This window comes from Oreochromis niloticus, linkage group LG14 (genome assembly GCF_001858045.2).
Source record: "Oreochromis niloticus isolate F11D_XX linkage group LG14, O_niloticus_UMD_NMBU, whole genome shotgun sequence".
Classification (NCBI taxonomy): Eukaryota; Metazoa; Chordata; class Actinopteri; order Cichliformes; family Cichlidae; genus Oreochromis; species Oreochromis niloticus.
This window is the reverse complement of record NC_031979.2, coordinates 35,921,045-35,941,459: the sequence shown is the minus strand read 5'-3', so window position 1 is coordinate 35,941,459 and position 20,415 is coordinate 35,921,045. Positions and strand designations below refer to the sequence as shown.

Here is a 20,415-nt window from a genome sequence, read left to right as displayed (position 1 = left end):
TTAACATCTGCCAGAGAAGAGCCAGAAAGCAGCCTGAAGCGGCGAACATGCTCTCCAGTCACGCCTCTCCTGTCAAAGTGGAGCTCTGGAGCAGAGCAGAAGCAGGCGCGGCCTGAGAAATGCCGCTTCAGCCAAGCAAACAGGGCCTACCGTGACGAGGCGAAAGAAACACACACTCTGGCTTCTCTTCATAATGTACAAGCCAAAGAAATGAAGGTCTGCCAAGCCCAGGGCCAGAAAGCAGCCTGAAGCTGCGAACGTCCTCTCCAGTCACCCCTTTCCTGTCAAAGTGGAGATCTGGCCAAGCAAATAGGGCCTACCGTGACGAGGCGAAAGAAACACACACTCTGGCTTCTCTTCATAACGTACAAGCCAAAGAAATGAAGGTCTGCCAAGCCCAGGGCCAGAAAGCAGCCTGAAGCCGCGAACGTCCTCTCCAGTCACCCCTTTCCTGTCAAAGTGGAGCTCTGGAGCAGAGCAGGCGGGGCCTGAGATCTGCCGCTTCAGCCAAGCAAACAGGGCCTACCGTGACGCCGGAAGCCGGGACGAGCAGTCACTGCGGCTTCCTGCGAGGCAAAAGAAACACACACTCTGGCTTCTCTTCATAACGTACAAGTCTTTCGCCTTTTATTAAAGACTTCCGTGGAGAGCAGCGCTAAGGAGTTGCACCTATTTTTGGCAGGGTCTGCCGTCTGGCTGGGCCCTCTCCTCGTTGTTCAAAAGAAATAGCAGAAGAAAGCTGCGCGCAATTCCAGGGAGCTCCGCAGGCCTCTGAGGTACACTGGGTGGGCGGAGATTTGAAGCGGCTGCCTCCCTCTGAGCACCGTCACAAGCGAGAAGTGTCCCGAGAAGGCGGCTCAGCCAGGAACCCGTAGCAGGCCATCGCTTCTCGGCCTTTTGGCTAAGATCAAGTGTAGTATCTGTTCTTATCAGTTTAATATCTGATACGCCCCCGATTCGGGGGCAACGTATTAAACGCATTTTTAGAACAGGGAGCTGAATAAGGGGCTCGCTCCGTTCGCTCCACGCATCGACCCGGTATTGCAGCGTCTCCGGGAACGGTGCCCCCTTTGCTGACCTTGTGCAAAAGCAAGAATGCCAAACAAATTAACATCTGCCAGAGAAGAGCCAGAAAACAGCCTGAAGCGGCGAACATGCTCTCCAGTCACGCCTCTCCTGTCAAAGTGGAGCTCTGGAGCAGAGCAGAAGCAGGCGCGGCCTGAGAAATGCCGCTTCAGCCAAGCAAACAGGGCCTACCGTGACGAGGCGAAAGAAACACACACTCTGGCTTCTCTTCATAACGTACAAACCAAAGAAATGAAGGTCTGCCAAGCGCAGGGCCAGAAAGCAGCCTGAAGCCGCGAACGTCCTCTCCAGTCACCCCTTTCCTGTCAAAGTGGAGATCTGGCCAAGCAAATAGGGCCTACCGTGACGAGGCGAAAGAAACACACACTCTGGCTTCTCTTCATAACGTACAAGCCAAAGAAATGAAGGTCTGCCAAGCCCAGGGCCAGAAAGCAGCCTGAAGCCGCGAACGTCCTCTCCAGTCACCCCTTTCCTGTCAAAGTGGAGCTCTGGAGCAGAGCAGGCGGGGCCTTAGATCTGCAGCTTCAGCCAAGCAAACAGGGCCTACCGTGACGCCGGAAGCCGGGACGAGCAGTCACTGCGGCTTCCTGCGAGGCAAAAGAAACACACACGCTGGCTTCTCTTCATAACGTACAAGTCTTTCGCCTTTTACTAAAGACTTCCGTGGAGAGCAGCGCTAAGGAGTTGCACCTATTTTTGGCAGGGTCTGCCGTCTGGCTGGGCCCTCTCCTCGTTGTTCAAAAGAAATAGCAGAAGAAAGCAGCGCGCAATTCCAGGGAGCTCCGCAGGCCTCTGAGGTACACTGGGTGGGCGGAGATTTGAAGCGGCTGCCTCCCTGTGAGCACCGTCACAAGCGAGAAGTGTCCCGAGAAGGCGGCTCAGCCAGGAACCCGTAGCAGGCCATCGCTTCTCGGCCTTTTGGCTAAGATCAAGTGTAGTATCTGTTCTTATCAGTTTAATATCTGATACGCCCCCGATTCGGGGGCAACGTATTAAACGCATTTTTAGAACAGGGAGCTGAATAAGGGGCTCGCTCCGTTCGCTCCACGCATCGACCCGGTATTGCAGCGCCTCCGGGAACGGTGCCCCCTTTGCTGACCTTGTGCAAAAGCAAGAATGCCAAACAAATTAACATCTGCCAGAGAAGAGCCAGAAAGCAGCCTGAAGCGGCGAACATGCTCTCCAGTCACGCCTCTCCTGTCAAAGTGGAGCTCTGGAGCAGAGCAGAAGCAGGCGCGGCCTGAGAAATGCCGCTTCAGCCAAGCAAACAGGGCCTACCGTGACGAGGCGAAAGAAACACACACTCTGGCTTCTCTTCATAACGTACAAACCAAAGAAATGAAGGTCTGCCAAGCCCAGGGCCAGAAAGCAGCCTGAAGCCGCGAACGTCCTCTCCAGTCACCCCTTTCCTGTCAAAGTGGAGATCTGGCCAAGCAAATAGGGCCTACCGTGACGAGGCGAAAGAAACACACACTCTGGCTTCTCTTCATAACGTACAAGCCAAAGAAATGAAGGTCTGCCAAGCCCAGGGCCAGAAAGCAGCCTGAAGCCGCGAACGTCCTCTCCAGTCACCCCTTTCCTGTCAAAGTGGAGCTCTGGAGCAGAGCAGGCGGGGCCTGAGATCTGCCGCTCCAGCCAAGCAAACAGGGCCTACCGTGACGCCGGAAGCCGGGACGAGCAGTCACTGCGGCTTCCTGCGAGGCAAAAGAAACACACACTCTGGCTTCTCTTCATAACGTACAAGTCTTTCGCCTTTTACTAAAGACTTCCGTGGAGAGCAGCGCTAAGGAGTTGCACCTATTTTTGGCAGGGTCTGCCGTCTGGCTGAGCCCTCTCCTCGTTGTTCAAAAGAAATAGCAGAAGAAAGCAGCGCGCAATTCCAGGGAGCTCCGCAGGCCTCTGAGGTACACTGGGTGGGCGGAGATTTGAAGCGGCTGCCTCCCTGTGAGCACCGTCACAAGCGAGAAGTGTCCCGAGAAGGCGGCTCAGCCAGGAACCCGTAGCAGGCCATCGCTTCTCGGCCTTTTGGCTAAGATCAAGTGTAGTATCTGTTGTTATCAGTTTAATATCTGATACGCCCCCGATTCGGGGGCAACGTATTAAACGCATTTTTAGAACAGGGAGCTGAATAAGGGGCTCGCTCCGTTCGCTCCACGCATCGACCCGGTATTGCAGCGCCTCCGGGAACGGTGCCCCCTTTGCTGACCTTGTGCAAAAGCAAGAATGCCAAACAAATTAACATCTGCCAGAGAAGAGCCAGAAAGCAGCCTGAAGCGGCGAACATGCTCTCCAGTCACGCCTCTCCTGTCAAAGTGGAGCTCTGGAGCAGAGCAGAAGCAGGCGCGGCCTGAGAAATGCCGCTTCAGCCAAGCAAACAGGGCCTACCGTGACGAGGCGAAAGAAACACACACTCTGGCTTCTCTTCATAACGTACAAACCAAAGAAATGAAGGTCTGCCAAGCCCAGGGCCAGAAAGCAGCCTGAAGCCGCGAACGTCCTCTCCAGTCACCCCTTTCCTGTCAAAGTGGAGATCTGGCCAAGCAAATAGGGCCTACCGTGACGAGGCGAAAGAAACACACACTCTGGCTTCTCTTCATAATGTACAAGCCAAAGAAATGAAGGTCTGCCAAGCCCAGGGCCAGAAAGCAGCCTGAAGCCGCGAACGTCCTCTCCAGTCACCCCTTTCCTGTCAAAGTGCGCTGCTCTCCACGGAAATCTTTAATAAAAGGCGAAAGACTTGTACGTTATGAAGAGAAGCCAGAGTGTGTGTTTCTTTTGCCTCGCAGGAAGCCGCAGTGACTGCTCGTCCCGGCTTCCGGGACGAGCGTGACGGCGTCACGGTAGGCCCTGTTTGCTTGGCTGAAGCGGCAGATCTTCACACACTCTGGCTTCTCTTCATAACGTACAAACCAAAGAAATGAAGGTCTGCCAAGCCCAGGGCCAGAAAGCAGCCTGAAGCCGCGAACGTCCTCTCCAGTCACCCCTTTCCTGTCAAAGTGGAGATCTGGCCAAGCAAATAGGGCCTACCGTGACGAGGCGAAAGAAACACACACTCTGGCTTCTCTTCATAACGTACAAGCCAAAGAAATGAAGGTCTGCCAAGCCCAGGGCCAGAAAGCAGCCTGAAGCCGCGAACGTCCTCTCCAGTCACCCCTTTCCTGTCAAAGTGGAGATCTGGCCAAGCAAATAGGGCCTACCGTGACGAGGCGAAAGAAACACACACTCTGGCTTCTCTTCATAACGTACAAGCCAAAGAAATGAAGGTCTGCCAAGCCCAGGGCCAGAAAGCAGCCTGAAGCCGCGAACGTCCTCTCCAGTCACCCCTTTCCTGTCAAAGTGGAGCTCTGGAGCAGAGCAGGCGGGGCCTTAGATCTGCAGCTTCAGCCAAGCAAACAGGGCCTACCGTGACGCCGGAAGCCGGGACGAGCAGTCACTGCGGCTTCCTGCGAGGCAAAAGAAACACACACGCTGGCTTCTCTTCATAACGTACAAGTCTTTCGCCTTTTACTAAAGACTTCCGTGGAGAGCAGCGCTAAGGAGTTGCACCTATTTTTGGCAGGGTCTGCCGTCTGGCTGGGCCCTCTCCTCGTTGTTCAAAAGAAATAGCAGAAGAAAGCAGCGCGCAATTCCAGGGAGCTCCGCAGGCCTCTGAGGTACTGTGGGTGGGCGGAGATTTGAAGCGGCTGCCTCCCTGTGAGCACCGTCACACGCGAGAAGTGTCCCGAGAAGGCGGCTCAGCCAGGAACCCGTAGCAGGCCATCGCTTCTCGGCCTTTTGGCTAAGATCAAGTGTAGTATCTGTTCTTATCAGTATCGTGAGTGGCAGACCCTCCAGGATTTTTATGAAACATGTGCAGAGTGGTGGGAAACGGTTAAAGAAAGGACACAGCTTTTTTTTAAACAGGCCGGGAAAAGGAAGAAGGCTGCTGAGAATAGACGCAGGATGGGGCTGCAGAAAAGACTACAGAGGTACTATCGTTTAAACCAATTGGGGATGGATTTTAATGACGAAATAAAAGAGGTCAAGGAGAAAATGCAGATAATTGCGGATATAAAAAGTAGGGGGGTTATTTTAAGAAGTAGGGAGAAAGAGAGAGATGAAGGTGAAAAATGCACAAGATATTTCTTCAAGAAAATTATGAGCAAATCTGGCTTCGTTGCACGACTAACAAACAAAGCCGGGCAAAAAGTTGAGACCACCGAGGAGATCATGCAAGTGATCGAAGATTATTATAAAGAGTTATATGGAAAAAAAAATGTTAATGAAGAGATTATTGCACAAACCTTGGAGTTTATCGACAAGACTGTTGAAGACAGTGGTTTATTGAGCCAAGGCTTTACATTGACTGAGCTCAATCAGTGTCTTAAGAGTTTTAAGAACGGGAAGTCCCCAGGGATGGATGGACTCCCGTGGGAATTCTACCGGACTTTCTGGGACATTTTGGCCGCGGACCTACTTTCTGTTTTTATAGATTTTAGCCAACTTGACAGGCTGCCGGACAGTTTTAGAATAGGGGTAGTCACTCTTGCTCATAAAGGTAAGGACAAGACCGACCTGAAAAATTGGAGACCAATTGCGCTCCTAAATTGCGACTGCAAGTTTTTTAGTAAACTTTTAGCAGCACGGATACGCCCTGTGCTAAGCCAGATAATTCACCCGGATCAAGCCTGTGCTGTTAAGGATAGGAAGATCACTGATAGCCTCGTATTGATCAGGGACACCATTTGTTTTGCGAGGGATAGAAACATTCGGCTAATTGTCTTAAACTTGGATTTTGAGAAAGCCTTTGATCGGATCTCGCATCAGTATCTCTTTAGAGTGCTGCAGAAAATGGGGTTTCCAGAGCAGTTTATTTCTTGGGTGAAACTGTTGTATAATGGGATCAGTAGTAGATTTGTCATTAATGGGATCTTGACTGGGGCGGTGGACTTACACTGCGGTGTTCGTCAGGGGTGTCCCCTATCTGCACTTCTTTATGTTATCGGCGTAGAACCACTAGCGCAGATCTTGAGAAGAGACAAAGGGATAAAGGGTTTGGAAGTACCAGGGAGTGGCGGACAAGTAGCAAAATGTGTCCTGTACATGGACGATATCAATATTTTGTGTACAGACCTGTCTTCGGTGAAAAGGACCTTTGAAGCGACTGACTGGTTCGGGAAGGCCTCGGCTTCCAAGCTTAATAAGAACAAGACTCAGGTACAATTTTATGGACCATGGGAGGCTACAGGTTTGACTGGGCTTGAGATGAATCTGACACAAAACGACCAGAGGATTTTAGGGATCAGGTTTGATAAGGAAGGAGGTGGCAAGACAAATTGGTCGGTAATTATAGGGAAAGTGAAGCAACAGCTGGGTTACTGGGGACTGAGAACGCTGACTTTGGAGGGCAAGGTGTTAATCATCAAGGCAGTGATTTTACCCCGACTTCTCTTAGTCAGCTCAGTCTTTATCCCTCCCAGAAAAGTGCTCTTAGAACTGGAACGAGCCATTTTCTACTTCTTATGGGGTTCTAAATGGGAGAGACTTAGAAGGGAGACAATGAAGAAAATGAAGGAGAATGGAGGAAAGGGGGTTCCAGACCTGTATCTGTTTGTAGGAAGTCTCTACACGAGCAGCCACCTGAGGCAGGCCACGGCCCGATCTAGTAACCCCAAAACGCAGGCATGGGTTAGATTTTGGGCTGGGAGCTACTTAAGACAGAGAAAATTGATACCGGTGGATTTAAAAGTGCCTGTCTCCTTTAGTCTCCCCCCGGCCTATGCTGAGCTAAAGTCCTTTTTAGTCTCCTTTAACTTGGAAAACGAAGACTTAAACATTTTAACTAAACACCGGTCTCTCATTTCTGTTGTGCAGGAGCGAGAGGCTGTGACTCCAGTGCGCGGCCTCTCGATTGGTGAAGCCACAGATGTGTGGCGATTGGTGAGCCGTCCCGTTCTTTCGCATAGGCTCCGGGATGTGTCCTGGATGGTGGCTCATGGGATCCTCCCAGTCAGGTCCGTGATGCACTCTCGGGGCATGTCTGCAACAGCCATGTGTCCCCGGCCTGGTTGTGGCGCGCCTGAGTCGGTGAGGCACTTGCTCTGGGAGTGCAGCGCTGCCGTAGACCTGTGGGCAATGGCCGGCTCCTCGCAATTCCCGTACTTACCAGCAAGGGAGGTCCTAACAGCACAGTTAGTGCTCTATGGGGTGAGCCAGGGAGCAAAGGCACAAAGGAAAGACTTTGAGAAGCAGTGGCTTACTCTCGCTGCCATCAAAGACGCCATTTGGACCTCCAGAAACTTGCTGGTAAGCAAGCACATGCAGATCCCCCCCGTGACTGCTCTCCGAATGGCGGCAGCAACAATAAAAGAGATCTGTGCTGCAAGCAGCAAGCCGTGGGAGCAGCCACAAAGAAGAATCGCCTCTGTGCCCATTCGGACGGAGGAGCCGTTGCCACACACAGGGAGGTGAAAGCAGCAACGGCCTGGCTCTCCGGGAGAGGCAGGTGGGAAGGAACAAAGTGGTGAGGATCCCCCCTGAGCACCAGGAGCTTGTGAAGAGAGGGGACGGCTTTTACAAATTGTTTTTTATTGCTCCACTGCACTTTCTTTTAAGGAAGGGGTGGGAAGAAATAAAAAGTAATTTTTAAACTGGGTGGAATTTGAATCTTATGAGATGACTGTGTTTGGTTTCTATGTTTGAGTGTCAATAAAACTTTTCAAAAGAAAAATCTGTTCTTATCAGTTTAATATCTGATACGCCCCCGATTCGGGGGCAACGTATTAAACGCATTTTTAGAACAGGGAGCTGAATAAGGGGCTCGCTCCGTTCGCTCCACGCATCGACCCGGTATTGCAGCGCCTCCGGGAACGGTGCCCCCTTTGCTGACCTTGTGCAAAAGCAAGAATGCCAAACAAATTAACATCTGCCAGAGAAGAGCCAGAAAGCAGCCTGAAGCGGCGAACATGCTCTCCAGTCACGCCTCTCCTGTCAAAGTGGAGCTCTGGAGCAGAGCAGAAGCAGGCGCGGCCTGAGAAATGCCGCTTCAGCCAAGCAAACAGGGCCTACCGTGACGAGGCGAAAGAAACACACACTCTGGCTTCTCTTCATAACGTACAAACCAAAGAAATGAAGGTCTGCCAAGCCCAGGGCCAGAAAGCAGCCTGAAGCCGCGAACGTCCTCTCCAGTCACCCCTTTCCTGTCAAAGTGGAGATCTGGCCAAGCAAATAGGGCCTACCGTGACGAGGCGAAAGAAACACACACTCTGGCTTCTCTTCATAACGTACAAGCCAAAGAAATGAAGGTCTGCCAAGCCCAGGGCCAGAAAGCAGCCTGAAGCCGCGAACGTCCTCTCCAGTCACCCCTTTCCTGTCAAAGTGGAGCTCTGGAGCAGAGCAGGCGGGGCCTGAGATCTGCCGCTTCAGCCAAGCAAACAGGGCCTACCGTGACGCCGGAAGCCGGGACGAGCAGTCACTGCGGCTTCCTGCGAGGCAAAAGAAACACACACTCTGGCTTCTCTTCATAACGTACAAGTCTTTCGCCTTTTACTAAAGACTTCCGTGGAGAGCAGCGCTAAGGAGTTGCACCTATTTTTGGCAGGGTCTGCCGTCTGGCTGGGCCCTCTCCTCGTTGTTCAAAAGAAATAGCAGAAGAAAGCAGCGCGCAATTCCAGGGAGCTCCGCAGGCCTCTGAGGTACACTGGGTGGGCGGAGATTTGAAGCGGCTGCCTCCCTGTGAGCACCGTCACAAGCGAGAAGTGTCCCGAGAAGGCGGCTCAGCCAGGAACCCGTAGCAGGCCATCGCTTCTCGGCCTTTTGGCTAAGATCAAGTGTAGTATCTGTTATTATCAGTTTAATATCTGATATGCCCCCGATTCGGGGGCAACGTATTAAACGCATTTTTAGAACAGGGAGCTGAATAAGTGGCTCGCTCCGTTCGCTCCACGCGTCGACCCGGTATTGCAGCGCCTCCGGGAACGGTGCCCCTTTGCTGACCTTGTGCAAAAGCAAGAATGCCAAACAAATTAACATCTGCCAGAGAAGAGCCAGAAAGCAGCCTGAAGCGGCGAACATGCTCTCCAGTCACGCCTCTCCTGTCAAAGTGGAGCTCTGGAGCAGAGCAGAAGCAGGCGCGGCCTGAGAAATGCCGCTTCAGCCAAGCAAACCGTGACGAGGCGAAAGAAACACACACTCTGGCTTCTCTTCATAACGTACAAACCAAAGAAATGAAGGTCTGCCAAGCCCAGGGCCAGAAAGCAGCCTGAAGCTGCGAACGTCCTCTCCAGTCACCCCTTTCCTGTCAAAGTGGAGCTCTGGAGCAGAGCAGGCGGGGCCTGAGATCTGCCGCTTCAGCCAAGCAAACAGGGCCTACCGTGACGCCGGAAGCCGGGACGAGCAGTCACTGCGGCTTCCTGCGAGGCAAAAGAAACACACACTCTGGCTTCTCTTCATAACGTACAAGTCTTTCGCCTTTTACTAAAGACTTCCGTGGAGAGCAGCGCTAAGGAGTTGCACCTATTTTTGGCAGGGTCTGCCGTCTGGCTGGGCCCTCTCCTCGTTGTTCAAAAGAAATAGCAGAAGAAAGCAGCGCGCAATTCCAGGGAGCTACGCAGGCCTCTGAGGTACACTGGGTGGGCGGAGATTTGAAGCGGCTGCCTCCCTGTGAGCACCGTCACAAGCGAGAAGTGTCCCGAGAAGGCGGCTCAGCCAGGAACCCATAGCAGGCCATCGCTTCTCGGCCTTTTGGCTAAGATGAAGTGTAGTATCTGTTCTTATCAGTTTAATATCTGATACGCCCCCGATTCGGGGGCAACGTATTAAACGCATTTTTAGAACAGGTAGCTGAATAAGGGGCTCGCTCCGTTCGCTCCACGCATCGACCCGGTATTGCAGCGCCTCCGTGAACGGTGCCCCCTTTTCTGACCTTGTGCAAAAGCAAGAATGCCAAACAAATTAACATCTGCCAGAGAAGAGCCAGAAAGCAGCCTGAAGCGGCGAACATGCTCTCCAGTCACGCCTCTCCTGTCAAAGTGGAGCTCTGGAGCAGAGCAGAAGCAGGCGCGGCCTGAGAAATGCCGCTTCAGCCAAGCAAACAGGGCCTACCGTGACGAGGCGAAAGAAACACACACTCTGGCTTCTCTTCATAACGTACAAACCAAAGAAATGAAGGTCTGCCAAGCGCAGGGCCAGAAAGCAGCCTGAAGCCGCGAACGTCCTCTCCAGTCACCCCTTTCCTGTCAAAGTGGAGATCTGGCCAAGCAAATAGGGCCTACCGTGACGAGGCGAAAGAAACACACACTCTGGCTTCTCTTCATAACTTACAAGCCAAAGAAATGAAGGTCTGCCAAGCCCAGGGCCAGAAAGCAGCCTGAAGCCGCGAACGTCCTCTCCAGTCACCCCTTTCCTGTCAAAGTGGAGATCTGGCCAAGCAAATAGGGCCTACCGTGACGAGGCGAAAGAAACACACACTCTGGCTTCTCTTCATAACGTACAAGCCAAAGAAATGAAGGTCTGCCAAGCCCAGGGCCAGAAAGCAGCCTGAAGCCGCGAACGTCCTCTCCAGTCACCCCTTTCCTGTCAAAGTGGAGCTCTGGAGTAGAGCAGGCGGGGCCTGAGATCTGCAGCTTCAGCCAAGCAAACAGGGCCTACCGTGACGCCGGAAGCCGGGACGAGCAGTCACTGCGGCTTCCTGCGAGGCAAAAGAAACACACACTCTGGCTTCTTTTCATAACGTACAAGTCTTTCGCCTTTTACTAAAGACTTCCGTGGAGAGCAGCACTAAGGAGTTGCACCTATTTTTGGCAGGGTCTGCCGTCTGGCTGGGCCCTCTCCTCGTTGTTCAAAAGAAATAGCAGAAGAAAGCAGCGCGCAATTCCAGGGAGCTCCGCAGGCCTCTGAGGTACACTGGGTGGGCGGAGATTTGAAGCGGCTGCCTCCCTGTGAGCACCGTCACAAGCGAGAAGTGTCCCGAGAAGGCGGCTCAGCCAGGAACCCGTAGCAGGCCATCGCTTCTCGGCCTTTTGGCTAAGATCAAGTGTAGTATCTGTTCTTATCAGAAGAGGCGGGAAGCAAAGAGAGATGGCGACGTCGTCGGCCAGCTTTTCCGAGAGGGACGCAAGGACTTCTGGAACGAGGAATACGCTGAGATTTGAACTCATGGAGAAAGATACTCAATTTCATGACAGGATAACTTTTGGACGGAGAATCCTTTTCGAAGCCTTGAAGATACAGCCGGAGGAAATATTCTGCCTACAACAGAGCACCTCAAGTAAGCACTATGATGTGACATTCACTACAGGAGAATATGCGGAAGAAGTGAGAAGGAAGTGTATTGTGGAAGAAGATAGAGAACTGCGCAGATATATGGTGACCCCTTTGTATCGCAATGATTACAGAATTTTAACGATACATATGTATAACCCATGGGTCACGGAAGAGACTATAAGGTACTTTCTAGGGAGATACGTTACTGTTCTTCCAGGAGTACGAAAGATACAGGACGGTCTGGGCATATGGACCGGAAAGAGACAATTTCGCATTAAACTGAGTGCGGATATGAATAGCGAAGATGGATATTGTCACCCACCTGCTGTTTTTTCTATTGGAGCGGATAGAGGCTTCCTTGTTTACGCAGGGCAGCCCCAAGCATGTAGGAAATGCGGGAGTGTTGGACATAATGCGGAACAATGCGACCAGGTGAGGTGTAGGAGTTGTGGCAAGCTTGGACACATTACGAGGGACTGCAAGGAGCCCAGGAGATGCCATTTATGTGATTCGGAAGAGCATATGGCGAGAGACTGTACTAAGCCACGGCCTTATTCTACCGTGGTAAAGACTGGACTTATTGGGGAAAAACGTAGTGAAGAGGAAACAGACTCTGGTGAAGGAGCAAGGCCTCAGGAGCCACCACCAGCTGCTGGAAATCAGGCTAATGAGGACAAAGTAGAAGGAGTAGAGGAGGGGACGGAGCGAAGTGAGGAGGAGGGAGAGAGGAGCCATGAGCAAGATGGTGAGAAAGTACAGCAGGGGGAGGAACCCCAAAAAGGTTGGGAAGTGGTCGGAAAGCCACGGAGAAAGTCTGCTAAAAGGAGGAGAAAGGTGAGTCCAGCCGCCTTTCCTGAACATGGTGAGCAAAGAGACCAGGATATTAGGGAGGAGGTTTTGGAGGAAGGTGTAAATGTTGAGGGGTATGCGTGGAGGGGAACACAGACTGAGTGCATGCATACCCCCTAAGTGACGTGACAAGTGATGGAGATAAGGAAGAGGAAGGTGAGAGCGAAGAACAGTCAGAGGACTCTTTCATAAAAGACCTTCTGTCACACACCAATATGGACAATTAGTGAACCCAAGAGAGGAGGTAAAATAAATTATGAGACTCATTACTTTTTTTTCTTTATTTTCTTTCTTGTCCTAGTGCTCCACTTGCTTTTTGTTTATGGTATGGGAAAACTACGGATAATTACCCTGAATGTTAGGGGGCTAAAAAATGCCCGAAAGAGGAAATTGTTTATGAATTTTTATTGTGTCATAATTTTGATGTTTGTTTGGTTCAGGAAGTTCACCTGAGAGATGAGGGGGATGTTGCTTTGTTTACTGAGGAATGGAGGGGAGGGGAAGCTTCTTGGAGCATTGGGGGGGTACATGGGTCTGGAGTTGGGGTGTTATGTGGGGATAAAGATATCCGGATAATTGAGAGCTTTACTGTAATACAAGGAAGGGTAATGGTGGTGGATATCGATAAAAACGGGACTCAATGCCGGATAATAAATGTATATGCACAAGTGGAGCCTGGGCTACGTAAGGACCTTTTTCAAAAATGGATACTTGTTTTTTGACTAGAAAAGATATTATTGTGGGAGGGACTTTAATTGCTCCTTGGAAAGGGAAAAGTTTTCCCTCCCTTTAGGACCTTCATTAAAAAATATGGTTTAATTGACGTAATGGGGAAGCTACTGGGAAAGCAAGTGGGGTATACTTGGAAGAACACAAGGGGGGGGAAGAGTAGGTTAGATTACATTTTAGTAGGGAAAGAGTGCAAAATAATAGAGGGAAAAACAATACCGGCCCTTTTTACAGATCATCAAGCAGTTGATGTGGAGCTCGAGATAGCAGGGCCGGATTTTGGAAAAGGGTACTGGAAGTTTAATAATGATGTCCTCGCAGAGAAAGCCTATAGGGAGGGTTTCATAAAAATTTTCCCGATATGGGCCGAGATGAAAAGTTTATACAGTAACAATGTGGCTTGGTGGGAGGACATAAAGAAAAAAATCAAAAAGTTTACGGTTGAATATTGTACAGAGAGGTCAAAATTTCGAAAGAAAGAGTTCGATACAATACAGAAGGAGATAGAAAAAATCTATGTTATGGAAAATAAGGGAAAGGAGGTTCAAAAGGAAGGGTACTTGGAAAATTTAAAAATAAGACAGGAGGAACTACTTGAGAGGAAAGCGAGAGCCGTAATATATAAATTAAAACAGGAAGAGTATGAGGAGAATGAGAAATGCTCCTCATACTTTTTTAGCAAAATGAAGACTAGGGATAAGAGGGTGGTGATAACGGAACTGGAGAGGGATGGAAAGGTGATAAGGGGGAAAGATGAATTGTTAAGAACGGTGGAAGAATATTATGGTAATTTGTTTACAAAGGAGAGCTTGGATGAGGGGAAGGGGGAGAGTTTTATAAGATCTTTAAGGAGGAGGTTACCCGAAGAAGAAAATGACAAGCTGGGGGGGGAATTGACGGTAGGGAGGCGTATAATGTGGTTAAGACAATGAAGGCCGGTAAGGTGCCTGGCATAGACGGTTTAACAAAAGAATTTTACATGGTTTTTTGGGATATGGTGGGGACCCACCTCCTGGAGGTTTTTAAGGAAATCATGGAGGGAGGAGAGATGTCGGAAAGCATGAAAACGGGAGTGGTGACTATTCTGTTTAAGAAAGGAAATCCGAAGCATTTAGACAATTACAGGCCACTAACTATGCTGTGCGTAGACTATAAAATATTGAGTAAGATTTTGGCGAATAGGCTAGCAGGAGTCATGTCACACATAGTGGAAATGGACCAAACTTGTGGGGTACAGGGGAGGAAAATCACATGGAACTTACATCTACACAGGGATGTACTCACATATGTAAAGGAGAGAAATATTGCTGCAATATGTGTGAGCCTGGACCAGCAGAAAGCTTTCGACAGAGTAGATCACCCCTTTTTGTGGAAGGTTATGGAGGGGCTGGGACTAGGTGGGGTCATTATAAAATGGGTAAAGGTCTTATACAAGGGCATAAATTCAAAAATCAAAATAAATGGGCATTTAACGGGTAAAGTGCAGCAAACAAGGGGATTGCGGCAAGGGTGCCCGCTCTCTGTGGTGCTGTTTGTTTTATACGCAGAACCCCTGGCTTGTGCAATAAGGGGGAGTTACGTTGTTAAAGGGATAACGCTGCCCCGGGGTGAGAGTTTAAAAATATCACAATACGCGGATGACACAATATTATATTTGGCAGATGATGAAAGCTTAAGGGGAGTGATAGACATTCTATATGATTATGAAAAAGCAACTGGATCGAGAATAAATAAGCAGAAGACTAGGTACAAATACCTTGGGAAGTGGGAGGGAGGAAGGACAAGATTTGTGATTTTATGTTGTGTGAAGGTCCTATGGACGTATTAGGAATATCGTTTGGGAACGGGGAGGGGGATGCACTGTACAATTGGAAAAAGAAGATGGCAGCCGTCGAGAAAAAATTGGGATTATGGAAGACAAGAAAACTTTCTGTCTCAGGGAAAGTGTTGGTCGTAAAGGCCGAAGTATTGCCAAAGCTGCTACATTTGGCCTATGTTTTTCCGATGCCGCACAAGTATAGAGCTCAACTAACGAGGGGAATATTTAAGTTTATATGGGGATCCCACGGCTATGAATATGTAAAAAGGGCGCAAATGTATCAGGAAATATCAGAAGGTGGGAGGGATGTGCCAAACGTTCCTCTGAAGCTTGACTCAATATTCTACAGCAATGTATGCATACTCCTGAAAAAGACATATATACACAAATGCCAAATCCTGATATGGTTTTGGCTGTCTATACCATACCGGTTTCTAATAGGGTGGGATAATAAAGGCCCTAAAGCTGAGAGTAGGCCGGAGTATTTCCAGAAAATGGTAAAGTGGGGAAGGAGATATAAGGAATGCAAAGAAGAGGATACAGTGATAAATCACAAGGTATTATATAGGAAACTGGTACAGAAACTCAATGTCAATCCTGTAATGGTGAACTCTGAAGTGTGGTTACGGGCCCAGGACAAGAGTTTTAAGAACGGGCTTAAAGATTTTAATTGGTTGCACTTGCATAGAAGGCTACCAGTTAGGGTCACGATGTACGCCCACAACCTGGGGAAGCAAAAAGTATGTCCAAGGGAAAATTGTATGGAAGATGAAACTATTGAACATGTATTATGGGGATGTGAATATGCAAAAAAGGTTTGGGATGGGGTAAAAGAGAGTTATAACTGTTTGGAGAATGTGACATATGATGAGATCACTTCGTTTGGGGTTAAAGGGGTGGGAAAAGAACAAAATAAAATAATTTGTATGTTGATATCAATTGTAAAACTTAAATTATGGAAAGCGAGGCAGGGACATATAACTGGAGTGTATAAATGGAGAGAGATAGGAACAGTTAAGGCAATAGAGAAAGAATTTGAAAGTATATACTGGCATGAATTAGAAAGGTGGGGAAGCGACACAATTAAGGATAGGTGGAAAATCATCTTTTTAAAACCACCAAAAAAGAAAAGGTGGTAAGTGATAAGGAGTGACATAATAGAAACGTGATTGTTATTTTGGTTTTGGTCCTTTATTTTGTGGGACTTTACGGTTGTTTAACCTTTCTTTTTTTTTATTTTTTTCTGTAGAATGTTTTATTGAGGTGTGATGAAATAAAGGTATGACATTGATTTGGAAAATAATATGTTACGATGTATGAGAAATGTGAAATGTAAATGTAAAGTATGGAAATGGTTTGGAAAGTAAATAAAGAAAAAAAAAAAAAAATCTGTTCTTATCAGTTTAATATCTGATACGCCCCCGATTCGGGGGCAACGTATTAAACGCATTTTTAGAACAGGGAGCTGAATAAGGGGCTCGCTCCGTTCGCTCCACGCATCGACCCGGTATTGCAGCGCCTCCGGGAACGGTGCCCCCTTTGCTGACCTTGTGCAAAAGCAAGAATGCCAAACAAATTAACATCTGCCAGAGAAGAGCCAGAAATCAGCCTGAAGCGGCGAACATGCTCTCCAGTCACGCCTCTCCTGTCAAAGTGGAGCTCTGGAGCAGAGCAGAAGCAGGCGCGGCCTGAAAAATGCCGCTTCAGCCAAGCAAACAGGGCCTACCGTGACGAGGCGAAAGAAACACACACTCTGGCTTCTCTTCATAACGTACAAACCAAAGAAATGAAGGTCTGCCAAGCGCAGGGCCAGAAAGCAGCCTGAAGCCGCGAACGTCCTCTCCAGTCACCCCTTTCCTGTCAAAGTGGAGATCTGGCCAAGCAAATAGGGCCTACCGTGACGAGGCGAAAGAAACACACACTCTGGCTTCTCTTCATAACTTACAAGCCAAAGAAATGAAGGTCTGCCAAGCCCAGGGCCAGAAAGCAGCCTGAAGCCGCGAACGTCCTCTCCAGTCACCCCTTTCCTGTCAAAGTGGAGATCTGGCCAAGCAAATAGAGCCTACCGTGACGAGGCGAAAGAAACACACACTCTGGCTTCTCTTCATAACGTACAAGCCAAAGAAATGAAGGTCTGCCAAGCCCAGGGCCAGAAAGCAGCCTGAAGCCGCGAACGTCCTCTCCAGTCACCCCTTTCCTGTCAAAGTGGAGCTCTGGAGCAGAGCAGGCGGGGCCTGAGATCTGCAGCTTCAGCCAAGCAAACAGGGCCTACCGTGACGCCGGAAGCCGGGACGAGCAGTCACTGCGGCTTCCTGCGAGGCAAAAGAAACACACACTCTGGCTTCTTTTCATAACGTACAAGTCTTTCGCCTTTTACTAAAGACTTCCGTGGAGAGCAGCGCTAAGGAGTTGCACCTATTTTTGGCAGGGTCTGCCGTCTGGCTGGGCCCTCTCCTCGTTGTTCAAAAGAAATAGCAGAAGAAAGCAGCGCGCAATTCCAGGGAGCTCCGCAGGCCTCTGAGGTATACTGGGTGGGCGGAGATTTGAAGCGGCTGCCTCCCTGTGAGCACCGTCACAAGCGAGAAGTGTCCCGAGAAGGCGGCTCAGCCAGGAACCCGTAGCAGGCCATCGCTTCTCGGCCTTTTGGCTAAGATCAAGTGTAGTATCTGTTCTTATCAGTTTAATATCTGATACGCCCCCGATTCGGGGGCAACGTATTAAACGCATTTTTAGAACAGGGAGCTGAATAAGGGGCTCGCTCCGTTCGCTCCACGCATCGACCCGGTATTGCAGCGCCTCCGGGAACGGTGCCCCCTTTGCTGACCTTGTGCAAAAGCAAGAATGCCAAACAAATTAACATCTGCCAGAGAAGAGCCAGAAAGCAGCCTGAAGCGGCGAACATGCTCTCCAGTCACGCCTCTCCTGTCAAAGTGGAGCTCTGGAGCAGAGCAGAAGCAGGCGCGGCCTGAGAAATGCCGCTTCAGCCAAGCAAACAGGGCCTACCGTGACGAGGCGAAAGAAACACACACTCTGGCTTCTCTTCATAACGTACAAACCAAAGAAATGAAGGTCTGCCAAGCCCAGGGCCAGAAAGCAGCCTGAAGCCGCGAACGTCCTCTCCAGTCACCCCTTTCCTGTCAAAGTGGAGCTCTGGAGCAGAGCAGGCGGGCCTGAGATCTGCCGCGTCAGCCAAGCAAACAGGGCCTACCGTGACGCCGGAAGCCGGGACGAGCAGTCACTGCGGCTTCCTGCGAGGCAAAAGAAACACACACTCTGGCTTCTCTTCATAACGTACAAACCAAAGAAATGAAGGTCTGCCAAGCGCAGGGCCAGAAAGCAGCCTGAAGCCGCGAACGTCCTCTCCAGTCACCCCTTTCCTGTCAAAGTGGAGATCTGGCCAAGCAAATAGGGCCTACCGTGACGAGGCGAAAGAAACACACACTCTGGCTTCTCTTCATAACGTACAAGCCAAAGAAATGAAGGTCTGCCAAGCCCAGGGCCAGAAAGCAGCCTGAAGCCGCGAACGTCCTCTCCAGTCACCCCTTTCCTGTCAAAGTGGAGCTCTGGAGCAGAGCAGGCGGGGCCTGAGATCTGCCGCTTCAGCCAAGCAAACAGGGCCTACCGTGACGCCGGAAGCCGGGACGAGCAGTCACTGCGGCTTCCTGCGAGGCAAAAGAAACACACACTCTGGCTTCTCTTCATAACGTACAAGTCTTTCGCCTTTTATTAAAGACTTCCTTGGAGAGCAGCGCTAAGGAGTTGCACCTATTTTTGGCAGGGTCTGCCGTCTGGCTGGGCCCTCTCCTCGTTGTTCAAAAGAAATAGCAGAAGAAAGCAGCGCGCAATTCCAGGGAGCTCCGCAGGCCTCTGAGGTACACTGGGTGGGCGGAGATTTGAAGCGGCTGCCTCCCTGTGAGCACCGTCACAAGCGAGAAGTGTCCCGAGAAGGCGGCTCAGCCAGGAACCCGTAGCAGGCCATCGCTTCTCGGCCTTTTGGCTAAGATCAAGTGTAGTATCTGTTCTTATCAGTTTAATATCTGATACGCCCCCGATTCGGGGGCAACGTATTAAACGCATTTTTAGAACAGGGAGCTGAATAAGGGGCTCGCTCCGTTCGCTCCACGCATCGACCCGGTATTGCAGCGCCTCCGGGAACGGTGCCCCCTTTGCTGACCTTGTGCAAAAGCAAGAATGCCAAACAAATTAACATCTGCCAGAGAAGAGCCAGAAAGCAGCCTGAAGCGGCGAACATGCTCTCCACTCACACCTCTCCTGTCAAAGTGGAGCTCTGGAGCAGAGCAGAAGCAGGCGCGGCCTGAGAAATGCCGCTTCAGCCAAGCAAACAGGGCCTACCGTGACGAGGCGAAAGAAACACACACTCTGGCTTCTCTTCATAACGTACAAACCAAAGAAATGAAGGTCTGCCAAGCGCAGGGCCAGAAAGCAGCCTGAAGCCGCGAACGTCCTCTCCAGTCACCCCTTTCCTGTCAAAGTGGAGATCTGGCCAAGCAAATAGGGCCTACCGTGACGAGGCGAAAGAAACACACACTCTGGCTTCTCTTCATAACTTACAAGCCAAAGAAATGAAGGTCTGCCAAGCCCAGGGCCAGAAAGCAGCCTGAAGCCGCGAACGTCCTCTCCAGTCACCCCTTTCCTGTCAAAGTGGAGATCTGGCCAAGCAAATAGGGCCTACCGTGACGAGGCGAAAGAAACACACACTCTGGCTTCTCTTCATAACGTACAAGCCAAAGAAATGAAGGTCTGCCAAGCCCAGGGCCAGAAAGCAGCCTGAAGCCGCGAACGTCCTCTCCAGTCACCCCTTTCCTGTCAAAGTGGAGCTCTGGAGCAGAGCAGGCGGGGCCTGAGATCTGCAGCTTCAGCCAAGCAAACAGGGCCTACCGTGACGCCGGAAGCCGGGACGAGCAGTCACTGCGGCTTCCTGCGAGGCAAAAGAAACACACACTCTGGCTTCTTTCATAACGTACAAGTCTTTCGCCTTTTACTAAAGACTTCCGTGGAGAGCAGCGCTAAGGAGTTGCACCTATTTTTGGCAGGGTCTGCCGTCTGGCTGGGCCCTCTCCTCGTTGTTCAAAAGAAATAGCAGAAGAAAGCAGCGCGCAATTCCAGGGAGCTCCGCAGGCCTCTGAGGTACACTGGGTGGGCGGAGATTTGAAGCGGCTGCCTCCCTGTGAGCACCGTCACAAGCGAGAAGTGTCCCGAGAAGGCGGCTCAGCCAGGAACCCGTAGCAGGCCATCGCTTCTCGGCCTTTTGGCTAAGATCAAGTGTAGTATCTGTTCTTATCAGTTTAATATCTGATACGCCCCCGATTCGGGGGCAACGTATTAAACGCATTTTTAGAACAGGGAGCTGAATAAGGGGCTCGCTCCGTTCGCTCCACGCATCGACCCGGTATTGCAGCGCCTCCGGGAACGGTGCCCCCTTTGCTGACCTTGTGCAAAAGCAAGAATGCCAAACAAATTAACATCTGCCAGAGAAGAGCCAGAAAGCAGCCTGAAGCGGCGAACATGCTCTCCAGTCACGCCTCTCCTGTCAAAGTGGAGCTCTGGAGCAGAGCAGAAGCAGGCGCGGCCTGAGAAATGCCGCTTCAGCCAAGCAAACAGGGCCTACCGTGACGAGGCGAAAGAAACACACACTCTGGCTTCTCTTCATAACGTACAAACCAAAGAAA

At 50.5% G+C, this 20,415-nt stretch overlaps 19 non-coding genes and 4 pseudogenes across 19 annotated transcripts; 22 read left to right on the top strand and 1 right to left on the bottom strand.

Annotated features, from left to right (window-relative positions):
• The first annotated feature begins 586 nt into the window (after positions 1 to 586).
• Positions 587 to 699, top strand: LOC112842277 (U5 spliceosomal RNA). Its single transcript, XR_003214011.1, has one exon. It is a non-coding gene; the product is annotated as a U5 spliceosomal RNA (small nuclear RNA).
• Positions 700 to 881: 182 nt separating this feature from the next.
• Positions 882 to 1,072, top strand: LOC112842321 (U2 spliceosomal RNA). Its single transcript, XR_003214048.1, has one exon. It is a non-coding gene; the product is annotated as a U2 spliceosomal RNA (small nuclear RNA).
• A 621-nt stretch (positions 1,073 to 1,693) lies between these two features.
• LOC112842273 (U5 spliceosomal RNA) lies at positions 1,694 to 1,806 on the top strand. Its single transcript, XR_003214007.1, has one exon. It is a non-coding gene; the product is annotated as a U5 spliceosomal RNA (small nuclear RNA).
• A 182-nt stretch (positions 1,807 to 1,988) lies between these two features.
• On the top strand, positions 1,989 to 2,179 carry LOC112842312 (U2 spliceosomal RNA). Its single transcript, XR_003214039.1, has one exon. It is a non-coding gene; the product is annotated as a U2 spliceosomal RNA (small nuclear RNA).
• Positions 2,180 to 2,800: 621 nt separating this feature from the next.
• Positions 2,801 to 2,915, top strand: LOC112842242 (U5 spliceosomal RNA). The gene has a single exon (XR_003213976.1). It is a non-coding gene; the product is annotated as a U5 spliceosomal RNA (small nuclear RNA).
• Positions 2,916 to 3,095: 180 nt separating this feature from the next.
• Positions 3,096 to 3,286, top strand: LOC112842329 (U2 spliceosomal RNA). Its single transcript, XR_003214056.1, has one exon. It is a non-coding gene; the product is annotated as a U2 spliceosomal RNA (small nuclear RNA).
• A 489-nt stretch (positions 3,287 to 3,775) lies between these two features.
• Positions 3,776 to 3,848, bottom strand: LOC112842289 (uncharacterized; annotated as a pseudogene).
• Positions 3,849 to 4,549: 701 nt separating this feature from the next.
• Positions 4,550 to 4,662, top strand: LOC112842272 (U5 spliceosomal RNA). The gene has a single exon (XR_003214006.1). It is a non-coding gene; the product is annotated as a U5 spliceosomal RNA (small nuclear RNA).
• A 182-nt stretch (positions 4,663 to 4,844) lies between these two features.
• Positions 4,845 to 4,979, top strand: LOC112842237 (uncharacterized; annotated as a pseudogene).
• A 2,796-nt stretch (positions 4,980 to 7,775) lies between these two features.
• On the top strand, positions 7,776 to 7,948 carry LOC112842226 (uncharacterized; annotated as a pseudogene).
• A 621-nt stretch (positions 7,949 to 8,569) lies between these two features.
• On the top strand, positions 8,570 to 8,682 carry LOC112842256 (U5 spliceosomal RNA). Its single transcript, XR_003213990.1, has one exon. It is a non-coding gene; the product is annotated as a U5 spliceosomal RNA (small nuclear RNA).
• A 182-nt stretch (positions 8,683 to 8,864) lies between these two features.
• LOC112842341 (U2 spliceosomal RNA) lies at positions 8,865 to 9,055 on the top strand. Its single transcript, XR_003214068.1, has one exon. It is a non-coding gene; the product is annotated as a U2 spliceosomal RNA (small nuclear RNA).
• Positions 9,056 to 9,496: 441 nt separating this feature from the next.
• On the top strand, positions 9,497 to 9,609 carry LOC112842255 (U5 spliceosomal RNA). Its single transcript, XR_003213989.1, has one exon. It is a non-coding gene; the product is annotated as a U5 spliceosomal RNA (small nuclear RNA).
• Positions 9,610 to 9,791: 182 nt separating this feature from the next.
• Positions 9,792 to 9,982, top strand: LOC112842223 (U2 spliceosomal RNA). Its single transcript, XR_003213965.1, has one exon. It is a non-coding gene; the product is annotated as a U2 spliceosomal RNA (small nuclear RNA).
• Positions 9,983 to 10,773: 791 nt separating this feature from the next.
• LOC112842259 (U5 spliceosomal RNA) lies at positions 10,774 to 10,886 on the top strand. Its single transcript, XR_003213993.1, has one exon. It is a non-coding gene; the product is annotated as a U5 spliceosomal RNA (small nuclear RNA).
• Positions 10,887 to 11,068: 182 nt separating this feature from the next.
• Positions 11,069 to 11,275, top strand: LOC112842234 (uncharacterized; annotated as a pseudogene).
• Positions 11,276 to 16,076: 4,801 nt separating this feature from the next.
• LOC112842230 (U2 spliceosomal RNA) lies at positions 16,077 to 16,266 on the top strand. The gene has a single exon (XR_003213970.1). It is a non-coding gene; the product is annotated as a U2 spliceosomal RNA (small nuclear RNA).
• Positions 16,267 to 17,057: 791 nt separating this feature from the next.
• On the top strand, positions 17,058 to 17,170 carry LOC112842263 (U5 spliceosomal RNA). The gene has a single exon (XR_003213997.1). It is a non-coding gene; the product is annotated as a U5 spliceosomal RNA (small nuclear RNA).
• A 182-nt stretch (positions 17,171 to 17,352) lies between these two features.
• Positions 17,353 to 17,543, top strand: LOC112842311 (U2 spliceosomal RNA). Its single transcript, XR_003214038.1, has one exon. It is a non-coding gene; the product is annotated as a U2 spliceosomal RNA (small nuclear RNA).
• Positions 17,544 to 18,407: 864 nt separating this feature from the next.
• Positions 18,408 to 18,520, top strand: LOC112842284 (U5 spliceosomal RNA). The gene has a single exon (XR_003214017.1). It is a non-coding gene; the product is annotated as a U5 spliceosomal RNA (small nuclear RNA).
• Positions 18,521 to 18,702: 182 nt separating this feature from the next.
• On the top strand, positions 18,703 to 18,893 carry LOC112842310 (U2 spliceosomal RNA). The gene has a single exon (XR_003214037.1). It is a non-coding gene; the product is annotated as a U2 spliceosomal RNA (small nuclear RNA).
• Positions 18,894 to 19,684: 791 nt separating this feature from the next.
• Positions 19,685 to 19,796, top strand: LOC112842285 (U5 spliceosomal RNA). Its single transcript, XR_003214018.1, has one exon. It is a non-coding gene; the product is annotated as a U5 spliceosomal RNA (small nuclear RNA).
• A 182-nt stretch (positions 19,797 to 19,978) lies between these two features.
• LOC112842309 (U2 spliceosomal RNA) lies at positions 19,979 to 20,169 on the top strand. The gene has a single exon (XR_003214036.1). It is a non-coding gene; the product is annotated as a U2 spliceosomal RNA (small nuclear RNA).
• Positions 20,170 to 20,415: the final 246 nt, after the last annotated feature.